Source organism: Rhodnius prolixus, unplaced genomic scaffold (genome assembly GCF_049639745.1).
Source record: "Rhodnius prolixus isolate KJV_2025 unplaced genomic scaffold, Rpr scaffold_9, whole genome shotgun sequence".
In the NCBI taxonomy this organism is placed as follows: domain Eukaryota; kingdom Metazoa; phylum Arthropoda; class Insecta; order Hemiptera; family Reduviidae; genus Rhodnius; species Rhodnius prolixus.
Genome location: NW_027411604.1, coordinates 8,572,605 through 8,600,055, shown reverse-complemented (window position 1 = coordinate 8,600,055; position 27,451 = coordinate 8,572,605). Strand labels below are relative to the sequence as shown.

At 32.8% G+C, this 27,451-nt stretch overlaps 1 protein-coding gene across 12 annotated transcripts in view; it reads right to left on the bottom strand.

Moving 5' to 3' along the window:
• LOC141454157 (acetylcholinesterase-like) overlaps positions 1 to 27,451 on the bottom strand; it is a 78,199-nt gene that overhangs the window by 37,097 nt on the left and 13,651 nt on the right. For 6 of the 12 annotated variants that reach the window (XR_012458486.1, XM_074128089.1, XM_074128082.1 and 3 more), the window contains 5 exons: positions 25,009 to 25,236; positions 22,484 to 22,619; positions 17,003 to 17,136; positions 16,742 to 16,872; positions 15,910 to 16,259 (listed from right to left, as the gene is read on the bottom strand). The gene's annotated coding sequence lies outside the window, so the exon portion shown is untranslated. Of the gene's footprint in view, positions 1 to 15,909; positions 16,260 to 16,741; positions 16,873 to 17,002; positions 17,137 to 22,483; positions 22,620 to 25,008; positions 25,237 to 25,305; positions 25,736 to 27,451 lie in introns of those variants that run through there. The other 6 variants (XM_074128086.1, XM_074128087.1, XM_074128084.1 and 3 more) reach the window with 6 other exon arrangements.

Here is a 27,451-nt window from a genome sequence, read left to right as displayed (position 1 = left end):
GTAAAATATTTGAGCCCGAACGTAGATCGACGAATAACTTTAACTACCACACCAACGACAAACTGATAAGAGTCCATGCAAGATTAGATTTCTTTTCACCATCACCAATAGTTATAACTCACATGAAACTGTTGTTGTAAAAGATTATTTCCAGTCTGAATGTAAAGTATGGAGGAGTGTTTGTAACACCAAAAATCAAAGAATTCATGCAGTCCAGAATAACATCTTAAGAACCAAAGTGAACTTACCTATAAGTAATCATTTCTAATCGTCAACTCCAAATGGACCTAGAGATGATAACAATTCAGGAGTTTATTTATACAAATTTAAAAAATTACTAAGCTAAACTGTTCCTTATTTGTGGCACAGTAAAATAACAACGAGCTCATCAGCTTTGCATTCTTCAAGATCATGTAGATTTTTAATAACAAATTCCATATATCTTCTGGACTGAACATGATAATGAAAATTAAAAATACTAATGGGATATGTATAAGATACGTCAAAAGTATCAAGGTCTGACGAGAACTGGCGAAATAACAGAAACTAACTTATGCTATTTTTAATTAAATAAAGAATTTTGGAAGCTCTATGATTTTCTGTTATTAAGAATAAATGAACTTAAAGAAGATAAAGACATATAGAATACAATTACAAGAAAATAAGAACCTAAGCTCTTTTAATGTTATCAGTCCCAAAACAAAGAACTTTAACCTAATCTCTCTTCACCCCAAACACACGTCATTAGTTAAGTAGGTGTTTCTTTCTGAATTTCACAAATTTTGATAGTTCTAGTATAAGATACATTATCTAGTACAGAGATGACTCCTACGATGATTGATTTTTATTATTTTTTTCTACTTTAATAAGTCCATTTTTATATAATTAATACTTCTGTTATTTCGTGTGCACTGGTGAGCAAACTGAATGGCCTAAGTCAGATGTTAAGAATTAGCTGGATTGGGTACAAGAAACATCGACAAACCACGCAGAGCGGGTAATAATTAAGCAATTACCATTATTTCTAATAGCTACATTGCTTCCCAAATTGGCACGTTTACTGTATAAATTAATTGGACTTAATGTAGTACGGACAAGTAGATAGGGAAGCGTATTAGCCATTCCGACCCTGCGGGTATCCCGACCTAACAAACCGAACAATACTTATTACTGACACAACCCTAGTACTCATAATTACCTCATACGCTTGTAGAGGTAGCTGATGTAATTGATTAGCTTCCACATTGACAGACTATAGACTCTCTACCACGTACTCTAACACTTATTTAAGTTGTACACTCTACATATACTGCAAACTACTCATTTACAATCAATGTTTCCAAAGAGGACACGTACTTCTTCGTTTAATCATATTCGATTTTTCAGTCACACCTGTACAATAAACGGAAGAACTAACACAGAAGGAGATCTAATAATGGACGCACAAAATTTTCATTTATTTTTCCTTTTTCTAATTTATGGTGTGTTAATATTAATATTAAGACTGTCTTCGGAAATATGTGTTAGGGGGTGAATCTTCTGAATACTAAAACAAAGAAAAAAGATAAAGCAAAATGCTTTTATTACCAAAAAATGGTTCTGGTAACATGAAAACTTCATAATGATTCTTCCCGGCTGCCTCATACCCGAATGTCTGAGCACCCAGAAGAAAAAGTACATATTTTGGCTGCCGATGTTCAACAGGATCTCTAAGCAGTCCGTACTACTCTTGGGCAGACTTCTAGAACTTGGTAGCCCATAAAACGATATCCATTGCATTTGGTAGCAGACCATTACTTTTTTTTTCAGTAAAAAATCCAGGTTCCTACAGCATTCAACACTTTGGTGCTTTCTAAATCATTTTTGCTCCAGAGTTCCGGATTGAACAAACTTATCTCCCTTGTTTCTTCGTCTAAAAAGTCTTTCCTTTACACTCAACAATCGATCTATGGTTACTAACTAAATACGAGTATATTGTTAGGTATGGTTACTAATCTCACTACAACCGGTACTAACGGACCAAATATTTTTCTAAGATCTCCATTCTGATAGCTGATCCTTCTTCTTTCGTATCTAAATTTTGCCTCCATAGAAGACAGCTAATTTTAATACGATCTTATACAATATTATAATATTACAATATTATATTATACTCGTAACTTAGCTAACCTTTAGATTGCTGGTTTACCATTTTTTCGATAGCCATTCAAGCTTTAATATCAACTATAACTTCTGTCTTCAATAACAGCCCTAGGTACATAGTTTTTAATTATTATAAATTTAAATCTTGAGAATTTTTGTTACCTAATTGTTCTATTTTGCAAAATATGTTTGGTTTATACTCTTTCATCGGCTACGCTGTCGTTAATTTCAAGTTTTTTTTGCTTTTCAGTTGAACTGCTTTGAAAGCTTCTAGGAGGGCCGGTATAGATTCGTGTTTTTGTCCTCGGTAAATAAAATGTCCATCTTGAAACCTTTTCGTTTTCTTGGTAGAACCGCTCAACGAAAGAGTATAACAGTTACTCGAACTACTGCAACCTCCCTCTATATATATAAAAAAAAAAAGAGAAGCTATCAGTATAGAGATGATAGTTGCTGCTTACGCCAAAGATTCGCATGAATGAGCTACAAATAGAGACGGCTCTAAACGTGAATGCTTTTAGCCGATATCCGTATCTACTGGAATTAAACGATAAGTAATAATGCCAAGTTTGAAGTAATATATAAGTAGAGATTAATCACAGTAAGAGATAATTCCGTTTCACATCAGTTTTACTAGTAGCCAGCGGAATCAAAAAATGCATTTTTGCAGGGAAAAAGATTTAAACGAATTTAATACTTTCTATTAATCTAGTTAGATAAGAAAGTTAATATTGGTTAAAATCCATCTTTAAGTGAAAATCTATGCTATATCTGGGAAATCTTTTAAGTAGGGAAGAAACATGAAACATAGATGAGTGATGAAACTTCTTTGTTTGGTGAATAGCTGGTGCCATTACTTAAAGTAGCTCAACAAGTGGGTGAATAAATATTATGTTTATGTTACATTCTTCTACTTCACGACCCGCTTAGAATAAACGTCTACACTCTGCATAATTTTGTGCTCCATTCACTGCGCTATTCACTCTTCGCTAACATACAACCTAATGCCTAAACTTTTGGCCACCTTATTTAATAAAAAAGCTGGATTTTCAGTGATTTATTTATTTAGCTAAATATTTCTTCATCTAAAACATCCATGTTAACTATTTTAAATAATGATTTATCCGCCGTGAAATTATTTTATCAGACCATTATTGATAAAAGTGTATCTATATTTAGATAGACTATTTAAATAATTTTCATCCAATTTTCTATAAAGTTGAAATTTTCTCCTCGTTTCCAGTATCGATAAAATTTTTAAAAAAACTATAAATCGATTCCTCAGAATGAGAGATTAGATGGCTAAGTTACGCTCTGTTCTACAGTCACCCAAAATCGATATAAAGTTTGAACTTCTTACGATTATTGGTTTTCAGCTAGAATGCGTATAAATATCATTTTCAAAAAGCACTTTTTGGACTCAAGTAACCTCTAAAGTTCTCTTCTGTTGAAAAAATAGTCTGGAAAATTCGACACTATCGCAGTTTTTCCTAAGAGAAATGGATAAGCAATCCCTATAATCAATTGTCAATTGATTATGAAATGGTGTGTGGCATAATGACGACAAAAACAAGGAAACTAAGGAAAAAAAAATATGAGGAAACAGAAAGTTTCTTAAGTTTCCTCAAAGAGAGGAAAGTCTGCATACAAAAATATCGTGAAAGCTTTTAATATAAAAATAAACAAAAAACAAAAAAAAAACTGTTCTTATCGAAGCAGGCGATCTGAATAGAAATGATTTGCCAGAGTTACTGACAAGAGTTCGTGTTCATATTTTATCATACAATCAAAATACATTCACACCCTCTCGACGTTAAATATTTATTTATTAATTATTTTCCTGTTATGATTAAATCAAATTAACTGAAAGTTTAATTATTTTTTGCATTTTTCATTGTATATGTTATTTTTAATTATGTTACAGCTACAATTTTTATTAACCAATGGCAGGCACTACAGACTACTTGTTAATTTTAAATTGTAATCTTAAATTACACACGATCCTTACACACGATAATAGCAAAGAATTTCAAAGATCTACTAGAAGAAATTTAACCTGAAGTTCAAGAGGATTATCATTCTGAACTCTTGAGGCCTTTTTACGGGAAAGGTAGGCTAAAGAAATCATATCTTCATGTGGGTGGGGCGATTTTTTCTCCCCAACTCTTGACCTGACTATGACCAACAAGAGGAAACGGCCTTTAAAGCTGTCTCTGTCTCTGCCCTGCGATTCCACCACAATAATTTGCAATTAGATACCCAAAAAACCATTTGGAGTAATTGTGTACCTTGTAAAAAATGAAGGATACACAATAAAAATATTTTTATCTAATCGGTGATTAAAGAAAGTAAAATAATGATAATAATTACAACAGGGAAGGGATTAGCTATGAGGTTAGCATACTGGACTCCCACGCGGAGGTCCCGGGTTCGAATCCAGCAGCTGACCCTTAGATTTTCTCTTCTTAGGAGCTTCTTACAGCTCACTTTCCGGTGATGGACAGTGTTGTCTTTAACGAGAGAACACTGTCCGGAGGCCGGCAGTGCACTGGAAAAAGCTCCGGGCGCTAATAACCTCAGCTGTTGATGCGCCAAAAAAAAAAAAAATTACAACAGATGAAAAGAAAGGAATCAGCTTAATGGTCAACGTAATGGATTCTTTCAGAGTTTCCGGGTACGGACCCAGCTTGCAGCCCTTAGATTTTCATTACCTAGGAGCTTCTTACTGATCATTCCGGTAACTGATTGACCATAACTGAAAAAGTTCCAAATTGCAATGACCTCAGATGTTGGGTGTGCCTTGGAAAACAAAAAATGATAAGCAGAAAAGAGTTCCAAATTTTATGGAACAATTTATACTTTGTTTGTCAAAAACAAATTTAATAGAGATTCTAAAACATGAACAAATTCAAAACTCACATTTTAAATTCTGAGAAATATTTTTCTTATTACAAATAGAAGGGGTAGCAAGGATAGAGTAAGAGAATAGGCACTAGACTATTAAGTAGGCAGTAGTACAATACAAAAAGAATTATATAGGAGGAATCAATGTTGGATTGTAGAGAAGGGAAGTGAGGAGAAATCGTGTCAAGGATAAGTGAAATAAAAAGTAAACTACTTAGCAATCACAATATTACCAGGAAAATCGTTAACATGTTTCAACAGCTAGCCCTCAAATGTAAACACAACTCACAGATGGAGTTCATATTTACAATGTTGTTATTATATGAGCCCACTGCTCTGCTAGTTAAATCAACATTTAGCCCATAATACATGTGCACTAAATCAAGCTGAACACCAAAACCTAACAAATAAACATGTCACTATTGCACTTGCCCTACATGCCAGTTGCACTTTTTAACACTCCTTACTCAACATACTTCTTCCTTCGTCTCTTTTCATCCTATTTGTAAGTATTTGTATTGAATAGATTTTCCTAACTTCTGTAATTGCTCTGGAGAATAAGTGTCGAGATCGGCTACGTCTTGATTGTGACGTATCCTTTTCTAATGGCGGATTATAACTTCACGTTACTTCAAATTGAACAAATCTCACTAGAATACAAACCCTCAAATCTAAAATACTGCGTCGCATCGTCGATGATCCTTATTACGTTGGACTAGCAGTCAACCCCTGACTGACCTCAACATTTTATTCAACAAACCCCACAGTAACCTCCCTCTCTATCTTATGGGCAATATCAGAATTCGAAAGTGACATGTAAGTTTTTTCTACACTTGCAAAATAAATAAATATTAATCGTTGTATACGAATCTACTTGACAAATGATGGCAAACTTTTTCGCATAAGGAAAAATACCTACTTTCCTTATAAATCTGCCAAGTTCTATTATTATCAATATATCTTTTCCATGTTATCGAACTAAAATGTCGTACAATGGGAAAGGAAAAACCTTCTGGCCACTTTCCTCCTTCTTATACTATACTTGGGCTCTCTATCCTTCAAGATGTGTGACATTTATGATACAATAAATGAATTTATTGATCATGGAGCCCTTAAGCTTGGAGGCGGCATTAAATTATATATCTCCAGATAGGTCGTCAATCTTATTTTACTAATAGTCAAACATATTTTTTTAACAATAATCTATCCTAGAGTATTGGTTTATCCATTTTAAAATATATCGCTTTTAATGCTCCTCAGAGGATGGATCTCTTGTAAACGAAATAAATAAGGATGGCTGAAATAGGAAAAATATCTATCTTCTTTTGCTTACCATTGGAATTGTGCAGATTTTATATTTAGAGGTTTGACAGGAGGTTCACATTTTGAGGCCTCAAAGAACGAAGTGGTTTAAAAAAAAAAAAAAAAAATTAATCTGTCTGGAAAAAAGAAAGTAAATTAATGCCTGTTCTATCAGGTGAGCTTAGATGTAAGTTAGGGATATGGCGAACTGCTTTTAAATTAAAATTGATTTCACAGACGTCATTGAATGTAACTGAACAAATAATGAAAGCCATACTCCTTTGCTACTCGTTGTAAATTCCTTCCTTAAGATAACAAACTTGGGACTCTACTCTGGATTGAAGAATGAAACCCATAGACTAAATTATAGAGAAAGGAACTAATACGTCGATATAAAACTCCCTCACCATTACTTGACAAGCGGACTCATCTTAGTGTAGACAACTAAATTCTTATGTAAAACACTGTACTTCAACCATCATGGACTTAAGACAAAGAAGTGGGACGCTTAACAAACGTTCCAACCATCACCGACTTACAAGCATTCCAATCCAAAATCCTTTGTAGCATCATCAATATTTTATGAATCCAACCATACCTTCCCCATTTCATTTCAAAATATTCGATCTTATTACAACCTGGAGTAAATATTTACCTGATTCACTCTCTGTTTCCGTACAACAATCCATTAATCCAAGAACCTTCTGCCAATCTCTCTCCTTACAGAAAAAATGACAAAAACATTTCAGAAATAAAACTTCGTACCTAACACAACTGGTAGTGAATACAGTTAAGATCAACCGCAAAAATAATAATAATAAAAGTGCTAAATTAAGTTTCCAATGAATATAGAAAATAAATTTGAAGGGCATAGTTTTTGTTTAAATATTACTCAGAAAAATTCACTATTTTTTAATTGCGTAGTACTAAGAATTTTCTATAATTGTAACAACACACGCACTGCTGACTAATCTCAAATTTCCCACAACGTGAAAAGGTTGGTTATTTGAATATTAAAAAATAAATAACATTATTATCCTGTTTGGGCGAATTCTCTTCTTCCGTGTATACTTACAAAAATGTACAACTGAAGAGTACTTAAGTGGACTGAAAGTATTTAGAAGTTGTGCGTGTATGTAAGAGAGTAAGTTAAGTCCAAAAAGTTTCGTGATATAAGTGATTTAACAGAAGCCAAATGAACACATCAACTTGAAAACTTTTTCCCAAATGGTAGTTTGCAAACAAAGTGGCAAAAGAGGTTGTTATTTGATGGCCACGAAGTTAAATATCAAATTAATCGTAATTTGATAATCGAAATTATCAGATAATTTCGTTACTAATGTTTATGAGTAAGTAATTATTTTGAAAACTCTTTTAAATAATAATTTTTGCAATATAAGTTAAGTTATTGTTGGAACCAAAATCCAGTTAAAAAATAAAAATAAAAAAGAGAATGCTGAGTTTTCTTCTATATACATTACAATACTTCTATTTAAACTATTTACTATAACATAAGGTGCAGTAATGTGGGACCAAATAGAATTTTGGATTTTGAATTCACCGAAAATACATATTTTGAGACCCAAAGAGAACGAAGTGTTTCTTTAAAATTGGGTCTAGGTGTTTCTGCGTATCTGTTTAACAGAATGTGTGGTTAGCTAATAGAAATAAACAGTTTATAACAGTTGTTTTAACAGATGTTTTAGTTAAAACAGTCAATCAAATCAAAGAAACTAATTCACTCAGAAGGAGGCAATAAATTAGTCAAGACTTTTGTAAATAAAGAAAGCCAAAGAATACATAACAATAACAATTAAACATGAAACGAAACTAAAAAACACAACAGCGAAAACCCTATTTTTAGACGTCACGGTAGCCGAGTCGTTAAAGGCGGAGCCTGTAGCGCTAAGATATATTGCGGTTATTAGGTACGATTTCCGAGTCAATGCGGTATTATAAGAAAATAATAAGACACCTGATCGACTAAGTTGGTCTTAAAATCCTCCTGAAAAAAAAACCGACATTAATTTTTTGTTTTAAATTAATTTTACGAACGTTACTCAATGACCAAACAATATTGTAATAAACTTTTTTTTTATAAGTAATTAAAAAGTTCATTCTGCAAAAAGATAGTCGTGCTATTCAAGATATTCACAGAAAACTGTAAGTACACTTCGGATAGTTCACACTTCTACCGACGTCATGTTCTTCAAAGCCAGAAGAATTCCTACCCAAGTAACTATTTACTTAGTTGATTAAAACAGACCGGTAGGACAGTAATATGTAGTAGAATCATATATTGTACTTAAATACTACATTAGAGTAAAAAATAATCTCATAGTGCTCTTGATTGAATTTCACTTTAAAAATTTTTAAAAGTTAAATCTACTGTTATGTACGAGGAAATGTTAAGTTTAAATAAAATTGAGGAGCCTTTTAAAAACTTAATAAAAGTAGTGATAAATTAAATTGTCCTAAATCTTATTAATATAGTAGTGACACGACAGGACAAGGACAGAAACAGAATAGAGAAAAACAGAATTAGTTTTGAGAAGGATAGAAGTAACAGTACACTTCGGCCAAAGGATTAGGAAACATTATGAATATAAGATGAGATATTACAAGGCTAATAGACAGTTTTATAGAGTTTAATATAGTTTTTCCACAGCCAAACAAAGTTCCCACTATATTGTATTAAACTCTATTTGGCCAGTCACTTTAACAGACAGACATCTCGATTAGCCCTTCAAGAGGTATTTCTCTGAAAGTTAAACAAAATTTTTTAGGTTCTGCGATTTTTCTTTTTCTTTCTTTTTTTTTTAAAAAAAGTCATGGACTGACCAACAGAAGACTGAGTTGCACAAGCATTAAAATAAAATCTTCAACAACAGAAAGGTTATTCTATTTTGTTTTGACAGTTAATTGGTACAAGTTAACTTGTGAATATTATAACATTATTGTTATTATGTCAATCGGGCGCGAAAAACAACGAACATAGAATGTTTAATTAATAGTAGTGAGAAGGTTCGACTTCTTTTTTTTTGTTTAATAAAAAGAGAGAGAATGAAGGGAAGAAAATACTAATCTTAAAAAGAAGTTTTTAAGAGAAGAATTTTTAAAGGTCAGTAAATTATAGTGGTTAAAGAGGAGAAGCAGTCAAGTTTCACTGATGTTCTGTAATGACGATGTTCAAAGGAAATTTTAAATGAGAATGAAATTGATGTTAATCTCAGTGGTCATTTGATAAAGTTATTAATTCTATACTAATAGAGTTTCATCAACTTCCAAACAAATTAATTCCGAACAAAAAATTAAATTAAATAATTTTCCATCGACTTTCTTCATGATGAGTGGAAGGAATAACAAATTATACATAAGACTGTTTTTCCCTTTTTTAAAAAGAAATTGAAATCAGAAATGTGATGTAATGAAAATAATATGTCTTATCATAATTAGATTAAGATGCTTATTAAGAAAAATAAACTTTTCTTAAGAAATTTACTACCCCCCGCCATCAAAAATCAACTCTCATCCTACCGTATGAGTCAAGAATGCTAGCACCGTGATGAGATTGCAAATTCAGTTTCTCATTTTGGCTTCAGGTAGGCAAAGTGGCACCCTAAAGAGGAGAAATAGATTTCCAACCTACTGCCCAATTTTTCTACTAACCCTTTCCATGGGTAATCCCAACCTGATTAGATTGCTCATGGTAAGGGTTAGTAGGAAAATGGCCTGGAGGATAGAAGTCTGTCCCTTAAAAAAATGGGAATGCTCAGTGACTTTGGCAGTAATGCTTCAAAAAAATCTTAAATTTAACAATTTAAATTTTAAATCCATGTTGTTTAATTTTAACCCCTTAGGCTTTCTGAATTCCTCTCAACATAACGCTTTTTTAAGAAGAGAAATTGGATAGATTTCATGTCATACATAAGGCCATATTTTTATTGAAATGCAATTTTACAATAAAATGACAAAAAAGAAGTTATTGAGTACAAGCTTAATCAAACTAAAATCTGTTCAAAAGAATTTTAAACTGAAGAGGAATCCTGGTGGCCGAAACGTTTTAAAAATTAATGAGAAATTCGAATCAGAAACTGAGACTGCTCAATTTATCTATTGAATACGTCAAGAGGAGTCGACTTTTTCAAGAGAAATTTAAAATAATTAATATTGAATTTATAAACTTAACATATACTAAAAGAAAGAAAGAAAAAGTAAATATTTACCTTCTCAACAAGAGGATAGATAAGGCTGACATAAAGATAAAACTGAATTTTTAAATGAAACGAGCATCAATGGAATAAAATTAATTGAGTTGATTTTGAGCCGCCTCAGCATTAGTCAAGAATGACACACAAGACGGACATTTGATGACACATGAACCCCCGTCAACTTGCCAATAATCGTGCGGAGACACGCTAACCGTAAAACAAATTTTTACAGTATGCCTTGCAACATGATCGCACTGCTACTCTAGTTTGAATCCAGCCTCATAGAAAAAATGTGTGATTACCCCTAAAACCGCTAACATCTACAACATAATTTAATAGACTTATTTTACAAAATACAGACTTAAGGCGCTCCGATTCTGGTAATTTGGCGCCTTAAAACAAAAACAATAATAGAAATAAAAATCAAAATAAAAAAAAATCGATAGAAATAATTCAGCCAAGCCTTCAGACATCTGATTACATCTGATAGAATACTCAGCACACAAATATGTTTACAACGTGAAGAATGAAAAGTTAAACCTAACGTATTTTTTACGAGTTGTCACAATTAAATTTTTGCTTCGCTTACTCTAGCTACAATCTTGTTAGTGGTATTAAAGGAAATCCTCAAGGCATCAACATCGTACAAGCCCGATTAATAACCTCTCTTAGAAAAGCAAATCTGACCGATAGGTACATGGAAGTCAATCCTTGAAAATGTAAAACGTTCAGGTCCGAACTAATATACTGATTTATTTATTCAATAAATACATTTATAATAATTGTTTTTATTTGAAGAATCCAAAACAGTCCATTAAAATCAATTGATTAATTTAAAAACCTAGAAAAATAACCTAACTATTATTCTATTACTTACATTAGGAGGAATGCCTCCATTTATTAGATTTTTAAGAAAGCGATTCCAAGTGCATAGGCAATCTCACTTGGACTAGCTGCTAAAAAAGTGCCCAGCGAAGTGATTTGAAAATTCAAGGGATTTTGTATAAAGTGAGCACACATCGTGTAGTAAAAAAGTCCACCTCTATCTTTTAAAGTTGTAGAATCATCTAGCTTACCATTTTTATTTAATTAAGTACAAAATTACTTAGGGCCACCATAACAACGACTGAAAGCCATAGCGTAAAATAAAAACATACGAGGAAGCTAAAGATCAAAGAGAAATGATGAAGTCCTGAGTTCCTTTATAAAATCATTACAGAACAAATCAACTGAGTAGAATTTAAATAAGTACCTAATCATAAAAATGAATAATGTATGTTAAAAATTTGCAAGAAAAAACAAACTTTGCAATACTCCTTTCCACAAGAGGTAAGGTACAAGAAAAGTATTTATTAATTTTTATAGCTTTCAACAACATATGTTTAAAAATTTCAATTCTGATTACTCAGAAAACCCCAACAAATATAGACTAAACTTACGAACTTTTTGTTTTTATTTGTTTGCATTTTTGTAATTCCCAAAGACAAAAGAATAATAAAAACAAATATAACTACAATTTCAGCACAAAATTACTTTAAAATACAATTGAATTTTCCTTAAAAGGAGATTGGTCATCTCTTCTATTCTGAATGTACTACATGCTCTGATGACCTACATGCTCTGACATGTAACCACAAATAGCCATTCGAAAATTAATACATGACTTTGTGACCTTTTCGATTTTTTTGTTATTTTGAGTCAATATATTTTTATCGTCATTAATCAACTCGATTTGGAATACTACTATTTTTATTGCGAATTTTTTTTTTGTAGTTTCATTTTTTCAATTTTCCTGAGAGAAAAATTCATTCAAATCTTTAAAATTAATGCAATATTTAAAAACTAATGTAATTATTTACCAACAGCGTTGGTAACGGGGTGTTCTATAATCAAATAAATCACAAATGCACAGTGGGTGTGATTTGTCTAGAGAATACAGGCTCTTTCGTGCATAAAAATTACCACTTGCTGAAAATTCTATCATCTTTCTGATTAACTTTAATATCAATATTAATACAATGGTATTTTTACTTCAGGCCAATTTACAGTAGAACGTCTGTAACCGTTTCGTCTCCAAGCGCTAAAAGTTTTTAAACACAAACATTAAGTGCCTTAAACATTCGTTTAAGTTCCTTAATCTCGAATATTTTCATTTTTTTTAAGCGACCTTATTGGAATATACTTTGGAGTATTTATTCCTAAAAGAAAGTATTCCAGGATGGAAATTACAGGAATGAATTTTTATACTTAACAAATTATTTGACTTTCAAGTACATTTATAAGACTCCCTTCAAGGCCGTGGTGAAACATAACAGGCAAAGACTGATGAGGATGAACGTCTCGTAAATGTCAGGAATGATTTTGATAATTTTTGAAGAACAATAGCAGAAGGCTGAGAAAAGAACGCCTTTAATACCTGTATAAATATTACAGAAACAAAAAGCCATCAACAGGTAGCCTGTAGAAGTGATTTCTGACCCAATCGATCTATATAAAAAGATTAAAGTTGGGATGATCTCTCATTCTGGTCAGAGACTCGCGACCATTAACGACAATCGCTCTTAAGATTTTGACAAGATGGTCTTGTAAAAAAAAAAAAAAAATCTCTTCTACCCAAAAGTTCTTGGGCTACAGCTGGAAAGATACCGCCCGGTCTGCCCGGGTCTCCGAGTATAGATCGCTTAGTGATATGATATGATGCCAAATGACTTCCCAACAGGATTTCATACAAAACCAAATCACATATCCCAGACTAGATAGAAATCTATCTCCAAAACACTAGTCCCAACGACTTCCTCCTCTTAATGCCACCATAGTTTTAAAAATGAGGAAATTTGGGCAGCTAAATTACGCCAGAAACTGTGATAAATTTAATCATTCAATATAACTCAAAAATAAAGCAGGTAATAATAGTGATGTTTATAAATGGACCAATTTAGAATTAGCAGTGTAGTCATACGGTATCGAAAAATAAATATTATAATTTTGTAATCAAATTTAAAAGCAAAACAACGGAGCTGATTTTGCCTTTTCGATATTTAAATTAATAAATATTAAATAAATAAAACCTGGTTAATTTTTAAAACTTATGAAGGCAAAATTTTTAGTATTGCGCTTACATAAAACATAATTATTAAATATAAATAATTAAGTTTTTAGACCAGGTTCTCTCTCTTGTATATTTTATAGGATAGTAATAACCACGACACCAGATATCCCTGGAGGCTGAAATACTGGTAAATAAAAAATATTTAATTAATAAAAATTGAAATCAGTAATTACGTGGTTATTACTACCCTAAAGATTAAAAAAAAAAAATTCAAGAATAATTAATATCAGACTGTTACCATGTCCCGGAGCATTTTTTGTTGTTTTATCAGTTCTAGAACACATACCTAACTTAGTTAGAATTTTAAAGGCTTCTCGAAACTTCAAATTTTGGCTAAACATCAGTTGTCTTTTCTTTATAATAAACGTTCTTTCGAGGAAAGAATATAGTCTTAGAACAACTCTTCCATAATATTTAAAAAAATGCCGAAAAGAAGACGGAGATTCTAAATTTCACCCAAGTTATTTTCTTCGAACATGGAAGTTTATCAATAAATTTCGTTAACACCATATTATTCAAAGGAAATCGCACTTCCGACCTTTTATCTATCTCTATCCCACTCTTTTATAAAGCTATAGAGTGAATATTCCTAGAAAAAGTCTACTGAACGAATTATTTTAAAAAAAATAAGCTGAAATGGTTTTCGTAAAGAAGCGGAAAACTGAAAAAAAAAAAAACCGTTTGGTACATTCGCACTTCCATACACCTCATTTTATTTAAGTTCGCAATTTCAGCGACTCATTTGCTTCTCATTTTTATCAAAATAAAGCTTACTTATATTACACATACAAACCAACTGAAATGGCAATTACAGGTAACCCTACCACTTCCTAATCCAAGTGCCGTTCATTTAATTTTCGTAGAAAATTGTTTTAAATAAAAGTTTGTTGCAATACTGCACATTGGAGACCAAAGTTTAAAGAAAACCAATGAAGTTAAGAAAATCTCAAAAAGTGAAATAGAAAATACAATTCTAGGTTTTCCTAGAGGGATTTCATCACTTAACTTTCAATCGGGCCTCAAGGGTGTATAAAATCAAAGTAAAGTTTGAAAAACACTTATACAACTGTCCTCAAGGACCAGCGAATATTCGTTTGTTTTTCAGAAAGAATGTTATTTCGCACACAATACACAAACAAGACAGCAATAATTTCACTTAAAATAAGAGTGAGATAAAGTTAAAAAACTGAGGTTACCTAATTTTTTGTTTTTCAAAAGTCTGCATAAAAATTCATATTTCCTAGTTAGGAAAAGTGTTAAAACAATTAATAAATAAAAATAGAGTATAAAAAAAAATCGTCTCTGAATATTCTCTGCCAAAAAGCAAAACATTTTTTAAATAATCAACAACTTAGAATTGGCCAGCAAATGTGGTAAAACAAATTTTTGTTTAGAAATTAGAAAATTCGTTTTCGTGTGCACTTTATTAATTAAACCCTCAATCACATCGTGATTTAATTTTCATTTCAAAAAATTAGTAAAAAAAAGTATTTCTTGTATTTTACCTTCATTAAAAGGCTAAATTTTATTGAGGTAGGTAGTGTAATTAACTTGCTACAATTATCAGAAATCAAAAATAAATAATTGAAAAGAAAAAAAAGGTGGTAATGAAGTCTGAAAAACAAGACTGAAAGGGTAAAGTCGTAGGAGATTAAATAAAGAGAATAAAAAGAGAGGAAAATCCAGGAAAAGGTTTATTAAAAAAAAATAGGATTGAAATAATACTCCACTGGAGCAAATCGAGATGAGTGGAATGAGTCTTGAAATTCGGGTTAAAGGTTATCCGACTACAGCGGGGTCATTAACACGCACACACTCGTACTTAGAGTGAGAGAGATCAGGTGACCGACAAAGGATGGACAAGGAAGTGGTAGGACGCCGCTTTAAAACCACCACCAGCCAAAGAGGAAGGGGATCTGTCGGCTGTACGCATCCGCGTATTACTCCCGGCGGTCATCCCAGACAGGAATTTCCTTGATCGGTAATACGTTTCTGGGGCTAATGTATTAGGATTCTTTGGTCTACTCTTAAAAATTCCACCTATTACGCTCTTCTTAAGAATAAATAAATATCTTATACATTCTTTTCTTTCTTAAAAAAAAAGAAGAAAAAAATGATCTAAAAAAAAATATGTAAGGGAGGTAACATTAACAAAATAATTTTTTTTAATATATAAATATACAATAATGAAAACTATTTCAAAACAAATCTAAAAAGTGTATAAGACAGAGAGCACCTCACCTGGGGCGTGCGGTCGGGGGCGGTGTACGGACGGCCTGACGACTGACCTTGTACTGAGGACAAGCCAGCCTGGAGTCGGCTCCCATCGGGGGGCGCAGAGCTGGTCGATGGCGAGCAGAACGTCTGGGAGGTGCGCAGGTCTTTACTATAACACCCCACATCGCCGCCACATACAACCTCGTACTCTAGATCGTGGTGGCACAACAAACGGCCATCGGGGGTAGGACTACACCACACTTACAGCCTCCAATGCATACTCTCCCTTATATATATATATATATATATATATATATATATATCTTCCTCATACTACGAACGCACGCAAGAACTCTGGATGCACTTTTTATTACCTACAAAATATAGATGAATAAATATTAACTGCGCATTGTCTGCACTTTTATTCTAATTAAACTTCTTCTTGCAGTTAAATTAAACAAAGATTTAAACTACGGATTAAAAGTTATGTATTCTTAACTTCCGCACATTACAAAATCTAAATAGAAATGTAACTGGAGAACTTTTGGTTCTAATGAAAGAAGCGTAACAGCTGTAATTCCTTCCAGAATCGCATTTCAGGAATGAAATCTAACGCACTGGGGAAAAGATCGGCAAAGTGCATTGAAATATAAAAATAAATGCCATTTTAGAGCTAAAATTCAAGTCTTGTACAGCCCGAAAATGAAAAATTTCTAATTTGCCCTGTTATATTCATTATCATAAACGTTCCTGACTCACATTACCTCTTTACTGGCGTAAAAAAAAAATGCTCTGAGCGTCAAATTGACAATAACATAGACTTCTATCGTATTCCTGTTTAGTAGGCTTTACTTACAGAATCTAATTTCAACACTATCTTCATTATGGCACTGTGTAACAACTACGATATATGGTCATATTAACAAAATTCACTTGTCGCATGCCAGCAAGCTAGTAATCTACAAACGTTCATCATATTTCACAACGCTGAAATATTTAAAATAATAGTATTTAAAATGAAAAATTAAAGAGCATTAACATAGATAAAAAAAGTTTGTAATTAAAGAGGGAGCTGTAGCAGCGTTCATATTCTATTGTTCCAAAAACAACTTCTTACTTGTTCAATTAGTCCTTGTGAGGTCTCGACTTATTCTCGGTTTTCTGCTATTCATCCCGTTCTCTTATCTTTACTTCCATCTTTTTACACTCATCTTCTAGCCATTTAATACTACGTCATCTTGCATCTACCTCCTTAGTCAGATGTTATTCAACAATATTTAAATAATGGATAATACAGACGTTTCTTAAAAATTTGTAGAAATAGAAAACATAAATAAATTAAATGACATTTATTTTTAAACAATAAATTCATTAAAAATCAGATTTTTTCCAAAACATTGTTAGTAGAGGAAAAATGGCGGTTCTGGCGCACCTAAAATGTGCACCTTTTTTGTGCAAGATGGCGCAATCCCCACTCCGCCCAACCATACCCCACCCATCCTTATTGAATAATCATAGAATTCGACGAGAGTTTAGGCCACGCCCCCCCTGCTTATTGACTAATCAACGAATTCGTCGAGGGCTTTAGGCCACACCCCCTACCTCCTCCTTATTGATCAATCATCGACACACCTAAATTGTGCAATATGGCCGCTCTCCCAGGCAATCCGAATTCGACGACCCTTCTTACCTTTACCCCCACCCATTCTTAATCGACCAATCAGCAAATTCGACTACACCGCCCCCGCCAACACCCTTCTTAATCAACAATCAGGAACTAGGACGAGGGGTTTAGGCCACGCCACTTTCCCCACTCTTCTTAATCAATTAATCAGCGAATTCGACGACACTACCTTTACCCCCTTCTTAAACGACCAATCAGCGAATTCAACCATTACCCCCCTTTTGCTGTGGGAGTTATACTAATGGATCTGTACTCAAGAAAACTATAGCACACTACTCAGTAAAACAGAGTGTGTAAGAGCAGAAAGTTTCATACGAATAATCTGTTGTTTACTGTGGGCCTCATTTCACAGCAAAACCATACTACGTCAATACTGTTGAAATTTTGTTTGGGTCATGGTTTTGCTGTGAAATGGGGCCCACAATAAACAACTGATTATTCGTGTGAAATTTTCTCATCTTACACATTCTATTTTACTGAGTTGTATGCTATAGTTTTCTTGAGAACAGATCCATTAGTTGAGAAGATACTGAGAGTTGAAATTTTTTTGGGTCATGGTTTTGCTGTGAAATGGGGCCCTTATAACTCCCACAGTAAACCACAGATTATTCGTATGAAACTTTCTGCTCTTACACACTCTGTTTTACTGAGTAGTATGCTATAGTTTTCTTGAGTACAGATCCATTAGTTGAGAAGATATTGAGAGTTGAAATTTTTTTGGGTCATGGTTTTGCTGTGAAATGGGGCCCACAGTAAACAACGGATTATTCGAATGAAATTTTCTGCTCTTACACACTGTGTTTTACTGAGTAGTATGCTATAGTTTTCTTGAGTACAGATCCATTAGCTGAGAGTTGAAATTTTGTTTGGGTCATGGTTTTGCTGTGAAATGGGGCCCACAATAAACAACTGATTATTCGTGTGAAATTTTCTCATCTTACACATTCTATTTTACTGAGTTGTATGCTATAGTTTTCTTGAGAACAGATCCATTAGTTGAGAAGATACTGAGAGTTGAAATTTTTTTGGGTCATGGTTTTGCTGTGAAATGGGGCCCTTATAACTCCCACAGTAAACCACAGATTATTCGTATGAAACTTTCTGCTCTTACACACTCTGTTTTACTGAGTAGTATGCTATAGTTTTCTTGAGTACAGATCCATTAGTTGAGAAGATATTGAGAGTTGAAATTTTTTTGGGTCATGGTTTTGCTGTGAAATGGGGCCCACAGTAAACAACGGATTATTCGAATGAAATTTTCTGCTCTTACACACTGTGTTTTACTGAGTAGTATGCTATAGTTTTCTTGAGTACAGATCCATTAGCTGAGAGTTGAAATTTTTTTGGGTCATGGTTTTGCTGTGAAATGGGGCCCTTATAACTCCCACAGTAAACCACAGATTATTCGTATGAAACTTTCTGCTCTTACACACTCTGTTTTACTGAGTAGTATGCTATAGTTTTCTTGAGTACAGATCCATTAGTTGAGAAGATATTGAGAGTTGAAATTTTTTTGGGTCGTGGTTTTGCTGTGAAATGGGGCCCTTATAATTCCCACAGTAAACAACAGATTATTCGTATGAAACTTTCTGCTCTTACACACTCTGTTTTACTGAGTAGTATGCTACAGTTTTCTTGAGTACAGATCCATTAGTTGAGAAGATATTGAGAGTTGTAAAGATTACATGATTTGCCATTTCCAGTAACAAAATCTTCTGCTTTGCCACCTTTTACAATCTGTACTGATAAAAAAAAAAATCTTAATTGCACAAATGTGCATCAAAGAAAATTAATAAAAACAAACATGAGAATAAATGAATAAAATTTAATGAACGTATAAAGAGTGGAGCCGCTAACTATTGAACCTGCAAGGTACTGTTAAGAAGTTGGAAAATCACTTTACAGACATGATTCTGAGAACTTTGTACTGCAATGATAGTAATGGAAGAAAGTTTGTTAATCTTTTTAGTTCTACAAAGACTTCAGTATTATAATATTGCAGATAAACACCATAAGAGCATGCACTTCAATCAAAAGTAACGATCCGCAAAAATTTCAATCAAAAAGTAGGCTGCTATTTTGGGTCAAATTTCAGTTTGAGCAACATCTAATTGGCATGTGCATTATAGTGAATGAGATTAACAAGTCGTACAAGATCAAACTTTATTCTAAAGCAAATATGAGTTCTACAGTTACAAACACTTATATAGAACAAATCTAATATGAAGACAAAACTCGATCACGTCCAGCGTTAGTTCTATTTCAACCTAGACTTCTCTAAATGCAATCTAGTTCGTGTTAAATAAACTAGCACATTAAAGTATGCCCTTATTGCTACCTACTACAATAAAAAATTAACCTGAGAATTAATAATTAATTGCACACTTAGACTCTTGAACTACCTTTAATACGAATGAATCTGGTTTGTTAGTAGCTAAAAGTCTAGAGGTACAAATAAATTTACGTAATTTTTTATTTAAATGCCTACGTTTAACAGAATTGAAGACATTTTACTGTAGGATGTATTATTTTATTGATAATTAAATCATTTCGAGGTGAACTCATTTTCAAAGTTTTAGTGAGATATTTAATAAGCAAAATGCTTGCCACTTAAGATTAATGGTCTAAGTAAGCCATTTTTTATTTATATTTTATGATAAATTTGATTGTTAATCTACTCGAAAATTTGGTGCAACTTCTAATAAATTTAATTACTTAATGACGAAAGCATCATTACTGCAGTACACAAGTTATCGTAACTGTTAAGTTACGGAAGGTTACGTCAAACGTAATTAATCCGAGTCCATCAAAATATTATTTCTATTTTTGCTGGTTCGCAGGTTGAAGAAAGCTCCGGACAAAAAAAAAAAAGAAAAAAAAGAACTTCTATCGAGTAATCGTGATTTTGGCCTTTTAATCTTCGACTCAGTTCCGGTTCTCTTGAAACTAAGTCAAACTTTTGTCTAGGAAAAGCCTCGTACTAGTGACCACTATCATCTGATCCTAGGCGACGATTTGTTTGAATTCAGCACAGTAAATTTAAACAAAATTTCTTAAACAGATTTAGTAAATTTACATTTCCTCGCTCAAACGATTTTTCTTAAAAATGGGGATTCTATCACTGATAGAAGCAGTGTAAAATATTTTGAAGTGGTACTTAACGATAGCAAAACTTCTAGCACAATTTTTTTAGGACAGTAAATTTAAATAAAAAAAAAATTAAAAAAAACAAAAAAGTAATAAAATTTTTGTAATACAATGCGCGAAAAAATATTTAGGGGAGGCAGTAGGTAAGAGAGTGTGGGGTTTTCAGAACATAACGTGAGAGGAAACTATTCAGAGGTTGTTAGCGAACAAGTCACGAACATGTGTCCAGCCAGTGTTCATAACAATTACTCTACCCCTGTACATACCACCACACGTTAATTATCACGAAAACTAGGTGTTACACTGATTTTATTACACATGCAATTTTAAAATATGGAGTGATAACAAAACAAAAACTAAAAATGCTCAAATAAAAAGAAAAGTCACAATTACTTCTTTCTTTAGTGAATTTCCCAAGAAGAATATACCCAAGTTAACGAGAAAGAGGGAAAAAAAGGGTACAGAATCCAAACTCTTCAATCAGTAAATCCTCCGCCGCTGTTTTAGTCTCCCCAACAATACTATTCATTGATGAAGAACTTTTTTGCACTCGATCACTCTAAATATATTTACAGATGCCTATCCTTCTAGTGTATAGTTTGTATGACGGGAGCAATGAGGAGGATTTGTCCCATTCCTGGAAAGATATGATGCCCTTCTGCCAACTTACCACCGATTTGTTGAAGGGTGGACTAGTGAAGCTGTTGTCCAATTAACTAGACAAGGAAGAGAAGGGACTCTGCAGATTTACCTTTTCCTCATTTACTGTATCTAACATGTTAGCTCTGATAATATTAAGGGGAATTGTTCACATATATGATAACAAGTACAAATTTAGTTGATTTATCCCAACAAATAAATCCTATTGTTTAAATGAAAGTCCACCACTCATGCTGAGAGGATAATATACTTGTTACTAGACAAATATTTGACAACTAGCGCTGTTGTTCAGCAATACAAAACCGTTATGTGGGTGTAATTCATAACCTACACCCACCTGTTCTCTCTCAGTTTTGTCACAAAATTACATTACAGGATATTATATGGATTCAATCTTTATTTTTCTTTGATGTTAATTCTTATTTTAGATACAGTTTCGGGAAAAGAAAAAAAAACAAAGATTCCAAAGCACATGACGTCATAATAAACAAGAAATTCAAGTGGACATTATTTTTTCCGAAATGGTTTCAGGCATTTCTCTTAGATTAGAGAATGTAATTAAAAGGGAATGTAGAGTAGTAGCTGCTGGCGTAGATGGAGATACATTGAGCAAATGAAAGTTGACGGATGTCCTTCTTCTAACCCCGGCAAGGAACTGAGAATGTTGATTCATTTTGTTCACTACAACGTAGTGACGTTTTTGAAAAACATTACGTCTCAGAAAAATATCACTAAAATCAAATGTTTGTGAAGAAAATTTCTAACTAAAGCAATAGACTACAGAAGATTTAAGAAAAAAAAACTTCAAAGAATTGGTGCTTTCAATGTTGCCATTTCTTTAAAACTCGAGATTCTAGCAGTCATTTAAACATCTTTTTTTGTTTTTTTTTAATATATTTTAAAAGTAATAAATCGTTAATCAATATAAAACTGTTCGAAATTTTTTCAAAACAATTTCAAATGAAATTATTCATTGGTCAAAATTAATTACTATTATCAAACATCTATATGAATAAAAATAATTGAATAATTAAACATGTTATCTATTGTTTCATTTTCGGGCCTTTAAGCGTTAATTCAACTTTTGAAATAAAACATTCTACTCACTACAGAAGGATAAAAAGCATCTCTCTTTCTTCAAAAACCAAAATGCCACTGACACTCCTGCTATCTCTTTTTTGGGTAGTTCTCTCCCCACGTCACAGCGGTCAATGTTCTTTTTGATACATTATATCCAAATATCCTGGAAAAATGTTTCAAATAGATGAGTGCAATAGGAAAAGTTTTAAGAAAAATTAGTGAAGCCGTTTTTGTAAATATTACCAAAAAGTATTTCCTCCAACTGCGGAATTTTCATCACTATGTTACCATCCAATAGGGGGGAAAAAAGACTGAGCAATTTGTGATTTTTCTTTTATTGAGCAAGAGTAAATAAACTCATTTAATGGTCAATAAAAGAAAATTATCGTACAGTAATTGTGCTAGTTGCTTCCGCTCTATAAAGATAAAGGTAGGATAAATTTAAGCTATTACGATATAAAAAATTTATACTCATTTAATTTCTTAAAAAATAATTAACCATTTTATTCGACTTTAAATTCCCCCATTTCTCCGTTAAATTAAATTAAAAAGTCTCCGTTAATTAGATAATCACTTTTAAGATTTGGTTAAGTTGCTAGCAATCATCACCACCACCAACATCATGTAATTAACATATACCAAAGAGTACGGTTTATGTGAATCGGAAACTAAAAAACAACAACTTATTATATTATTTGAAATTCATAGATACTAGTTTACTAGTTAAAATATCCTTACAAGATATGGAATTGGTCTTTACATGTTTCAGATTCCTTTTATATTAATTTTGTTGGGAAAATTCTACCAATAAAGGAGGAAGATAAAAGTGATATATAGTAGCAATCAGGAGGTATCTTCGGGGCCCATCGCGCGAGCTTCTACGCACAAAGAAGTTCGCTACTTCTTCTTTTTCTAACAATATTATCTACTTTCTAAAGCCGAGGACCTATAAATGATTTTTTTTTTCGCCACGCCACAAATAAAGCGCAACTATTAATTCAACAAGAAAATGGAATATAAGAAGACGATCAACGGTATCTTCAGACCCCGCAGGACCATAATATATTTTTAATTAAAATATTCAGTAAATGGTTATGTGAGTTTAAAAATTTGTATTATCTTTTTCTGGGCGAGAAATCAAGCAGTAGGTAAAAAATACTAGAAATCAATGGTTGGGGGGGAAAAATTAAAACTTATATGTTTATTTAAATTAAGTGTTAGGTATTGTCCCCCGATTGCGGAACTGGAAAAGAGAAGCAAGTCGCTCTTCTCTTTGCGTTTTAATATTTATTATAAACCTTACGGTCTGGTTTTATCCTTCAATTCCCAACTCAATAAATTATAATGTTATTAAAAGTAACATATTACGGAATTTTTGTTTTGTTTTAAATAATTAAAAAAATATATCCGTAGGAAGGAATTTAACTATAAGCTACTCCTCGACAACTCAGAACTAAATTGATTAATTTATTATTTAACTCACGAACAGGAGTGATCTTAAAACTGAGCTCTTCACCTTAAAAAGTTATTTTAGTTTAATTAAAGGTAAAATTGTACTTTTTTCTTAAACATATCAAACTTACACTGGTTAGTGAATCGTAAAACCTTTAAAAAAAATTATCAAAAGGTTTTATCGATAATGACCAAGAAAACTTTTTTTGAAGGCGAATTTAGCGAAAATAAGGAAACTGATATTCAAAAAAGATTCTCCGGCCATCGCTGACTTAGTTTATTTTCTGTGGAAATAGTTTAAAACATTTTGTATGGGTAAGTACTCAATTAATCTTCCTCTAGATCTCTATTCTTAGATTCAGCACTTCTGGCTGTGGAAGCTTATCGTTTTCAGCTCAGAAAAAAGAAAAAGAAGGCGTATTTCATTCACACAGTACCCTGGGAGGCCGGCCGAGTGCCTGGAAGATGTCGCAGCATTCCCCATCACTTTACGGTATGCATGTTGGCTGCACATGGACATAGAAATGGTAATCGATTCTTCAAAACCACACCATTGATGTTTGTATTATCAAAATAACGATTTATGTTAGCTGATGGCTATCATTAATAAACAAGCCCATATTTTTGCAAAATATTAAATTGTTAATTATATTAGCCAGAAAAATATTGCCGGACCAAAAGCGCGGGCGTACATTTTCGATACAAACTCAATTTCGAAATTTTGATGTTGTTGCAGAACTTTCTCACTATACTACTTAATTATTCTTCTTAACTAAACACCTATTATCGAAAAAATGGGTATGATTTGCAACAATCTTCCTCTCTTGCTGGTAAGAGAACTCGCTCGTGTCTTAATAAGAAAAAAATGCGAAAATCTGTCAATAATAATCGGATAAAAGAAGTGGTGTGAGCGGGTGATTTATTTTTAAAGGTAATTTTCCGCATTTTATTTGATGTTCTAAAAAACCTAAGTTACAAAAACCAAAGAAAACTTTTTGATGTAACTCAGAACTTCAATTGACTAGATAATTATCGATGTAAATGAACTTATTTATTTATGATACATTAATGCATTCCATTAGTAAAATATTATCTATTACCTATTCAACACAGAGGGGAGTAGAGACGGAAAGTTTCCAGAGGGCCTGACTAGTATAGGGGTGGCTGTTGCTAGGGGCCTTACTCTGCTACCTCCAGTCCGGCTGCCTCTAGTGAGCCGCCTCCGACCGCAACCTTGACATTCTAGCCTTGTTGTTATCTCTTGTACTCACCACTTCCACGGCCGCTCTTTGTCTGACGGCCTCCTTGCAGACACATCATGCAATCAACTGTAAATACACATTTCATTTCTCAAATATCTAAACAAACTATCCAAAACAGTTCCGTAGAAGTATTACATGAAATCTGAATGGACTTAATGCCTTCGGATTCTGAATTAATCCTGGAATATCAGTTACTGCTCAAGAAGTACCTGTAAGTTGTTGACCAAAAAGTCCAACTTAAAGCACTTTTTAGTGATTTTCTAGAATAATGTATTTTGTCTAAACTGGGTTGCCCACCGTGCTATCGAGGTTAATTTTATCAGACGTTGGTGTTGAGGTACAGATGATTTGGGAATCAGCAGGTATTATCAATTTTGAAAATGGTTATGTCTTTGTTCAAACGAAACAAAAAAAATCTATGATGTTTGCAGCGACAAAGTCCGGCTAATTTTTGATTGCAAATAACGTGAACATAAGCAACGACACTTTCTTACTACAATTACAAATTAATCGACACTTTCTTCTAACATTGACTTTTTATTAAAAGTACAAGTTTTCATTCTATGTACTGTATATCTACCATTTCTTATACTTCAGATGATAATGAGTCAACCAGGCGGTTATACTTATTGGAACCACATGGCAGCGCCACCTTACCATCCCGGGAATTGTGATTTAAATTTAAAAAACCTCAATCCCTTAGAATCCTTACCACTTATTTTTGTAATCTTAACTATTTCATTTACTTTTAATTTAGCCCTTAAATTTGTTTGATCTAAGAGGAAATGAATGGTTTCTTTAAGTTTTCAGTCAAAAAACATTCAAAAGATACTCGCAATTATAATTGTAACTGAAAGTTAGAGAGAAGATTGAACGCCTTCACGGAAGGGCCAAAAACTGCTTTAGTTCGACGATATTAAGGTGTGGAAAGAGCACATAGGAACTTTACCAATAGACAGAAGACAGTGACTGCCAAAATCCGGAAGTCTGGTCATGGCACTTAGAAAAAAAAGAATGTAACTACAATGTTATTAATCCCCAGTTATGCTGGTTTATTATAAGCGATTATTAAGTTATAAGGAAATCTAGGAAGCAATTTTTAGAAAATAGGAAATAATGGGCATTCTGTGGGGAAAGACTATTGAACGAGTTTTGGGACGACAATTTAGATCATAATACGTAGAGAGAATGCTGGGAGATGCTGCGAAAGGACCATTTACTTCAATAGCTTCTATAACGAATTCTACTCACTCTGCTACAACTTATTTCTCTAGACTTACTTATTTATATATATCTACGCTAAACAAGATAGTATATCAACTATTACTAAATTACAATATAATTTTAATTACAAAGTAACAAGGTACTTTAATTATTATTATTTTCTAGACAGTATTACTATAAAAGTGCTTCGCGGCTAGGAGGAGAAGCATCTTTTATTCACCCTGCAACGCCTACCTAATGATGCAGCTTGACTGGAAGACTATTACTGCAGTCATATTATTTTCACATCGTGTTTTTCACGACATGACACAGACCAGGAAATCTTTTAAGAGATAAACCCATCCTAAAAACAGAACTGAACATTAAAGAGAAGCATCCGTACTATCCAAGCTTATTCATAATTCGCATCCAAGTAGTCGAAGTCACATTTTTTTCTATTTCACAGGATTCCCCAAAATAAATTTTGCAGAACTAATGTTTCAATTTAGTTTTAAGAGTAATATTTATTATTTACTTATAAAAGACGCACAAAATTTTTCATCCTCTTTGTGGCCAGTTCAGTATATTTATTATGCCCTTACGACAGCATCTAAGATTTTAAGAGGGATGGATGATTTGCGAGGTTATATCGATGTTATAACGATATAACAACTCGTCTCTTTGCCAACGTTTTCTGTAACTCAACCAACCCGCATAGCCACGCCCTGAAGACGACAATATATTTGTCGAAACGTTGGCAAAGAGATGAGTTGTTTTATTTGACCGATTCCTCGCAAATCATCCATCCTAAGTTTAACAATTTACGGTCACAAAAACAATATATTCATTTTAAGAGGGGTTGAATTTATCAACAATAGGACAATAAAAATCTCCGTTTTAGTAGAAGAGAGATAAATTCTTTGGCACATGGTAGTAGTCATAAAAGAATTGCTTTAAAATTCTTTAGGGAATTATTATGAAATAATTTTTTTTTAGGAGAAGAAGGGGGTTTTTCACAATCATCATTTTCATCTCCAATTATAGGCGTCGTCTTTAAACATCCTACAGACTCGCCAGC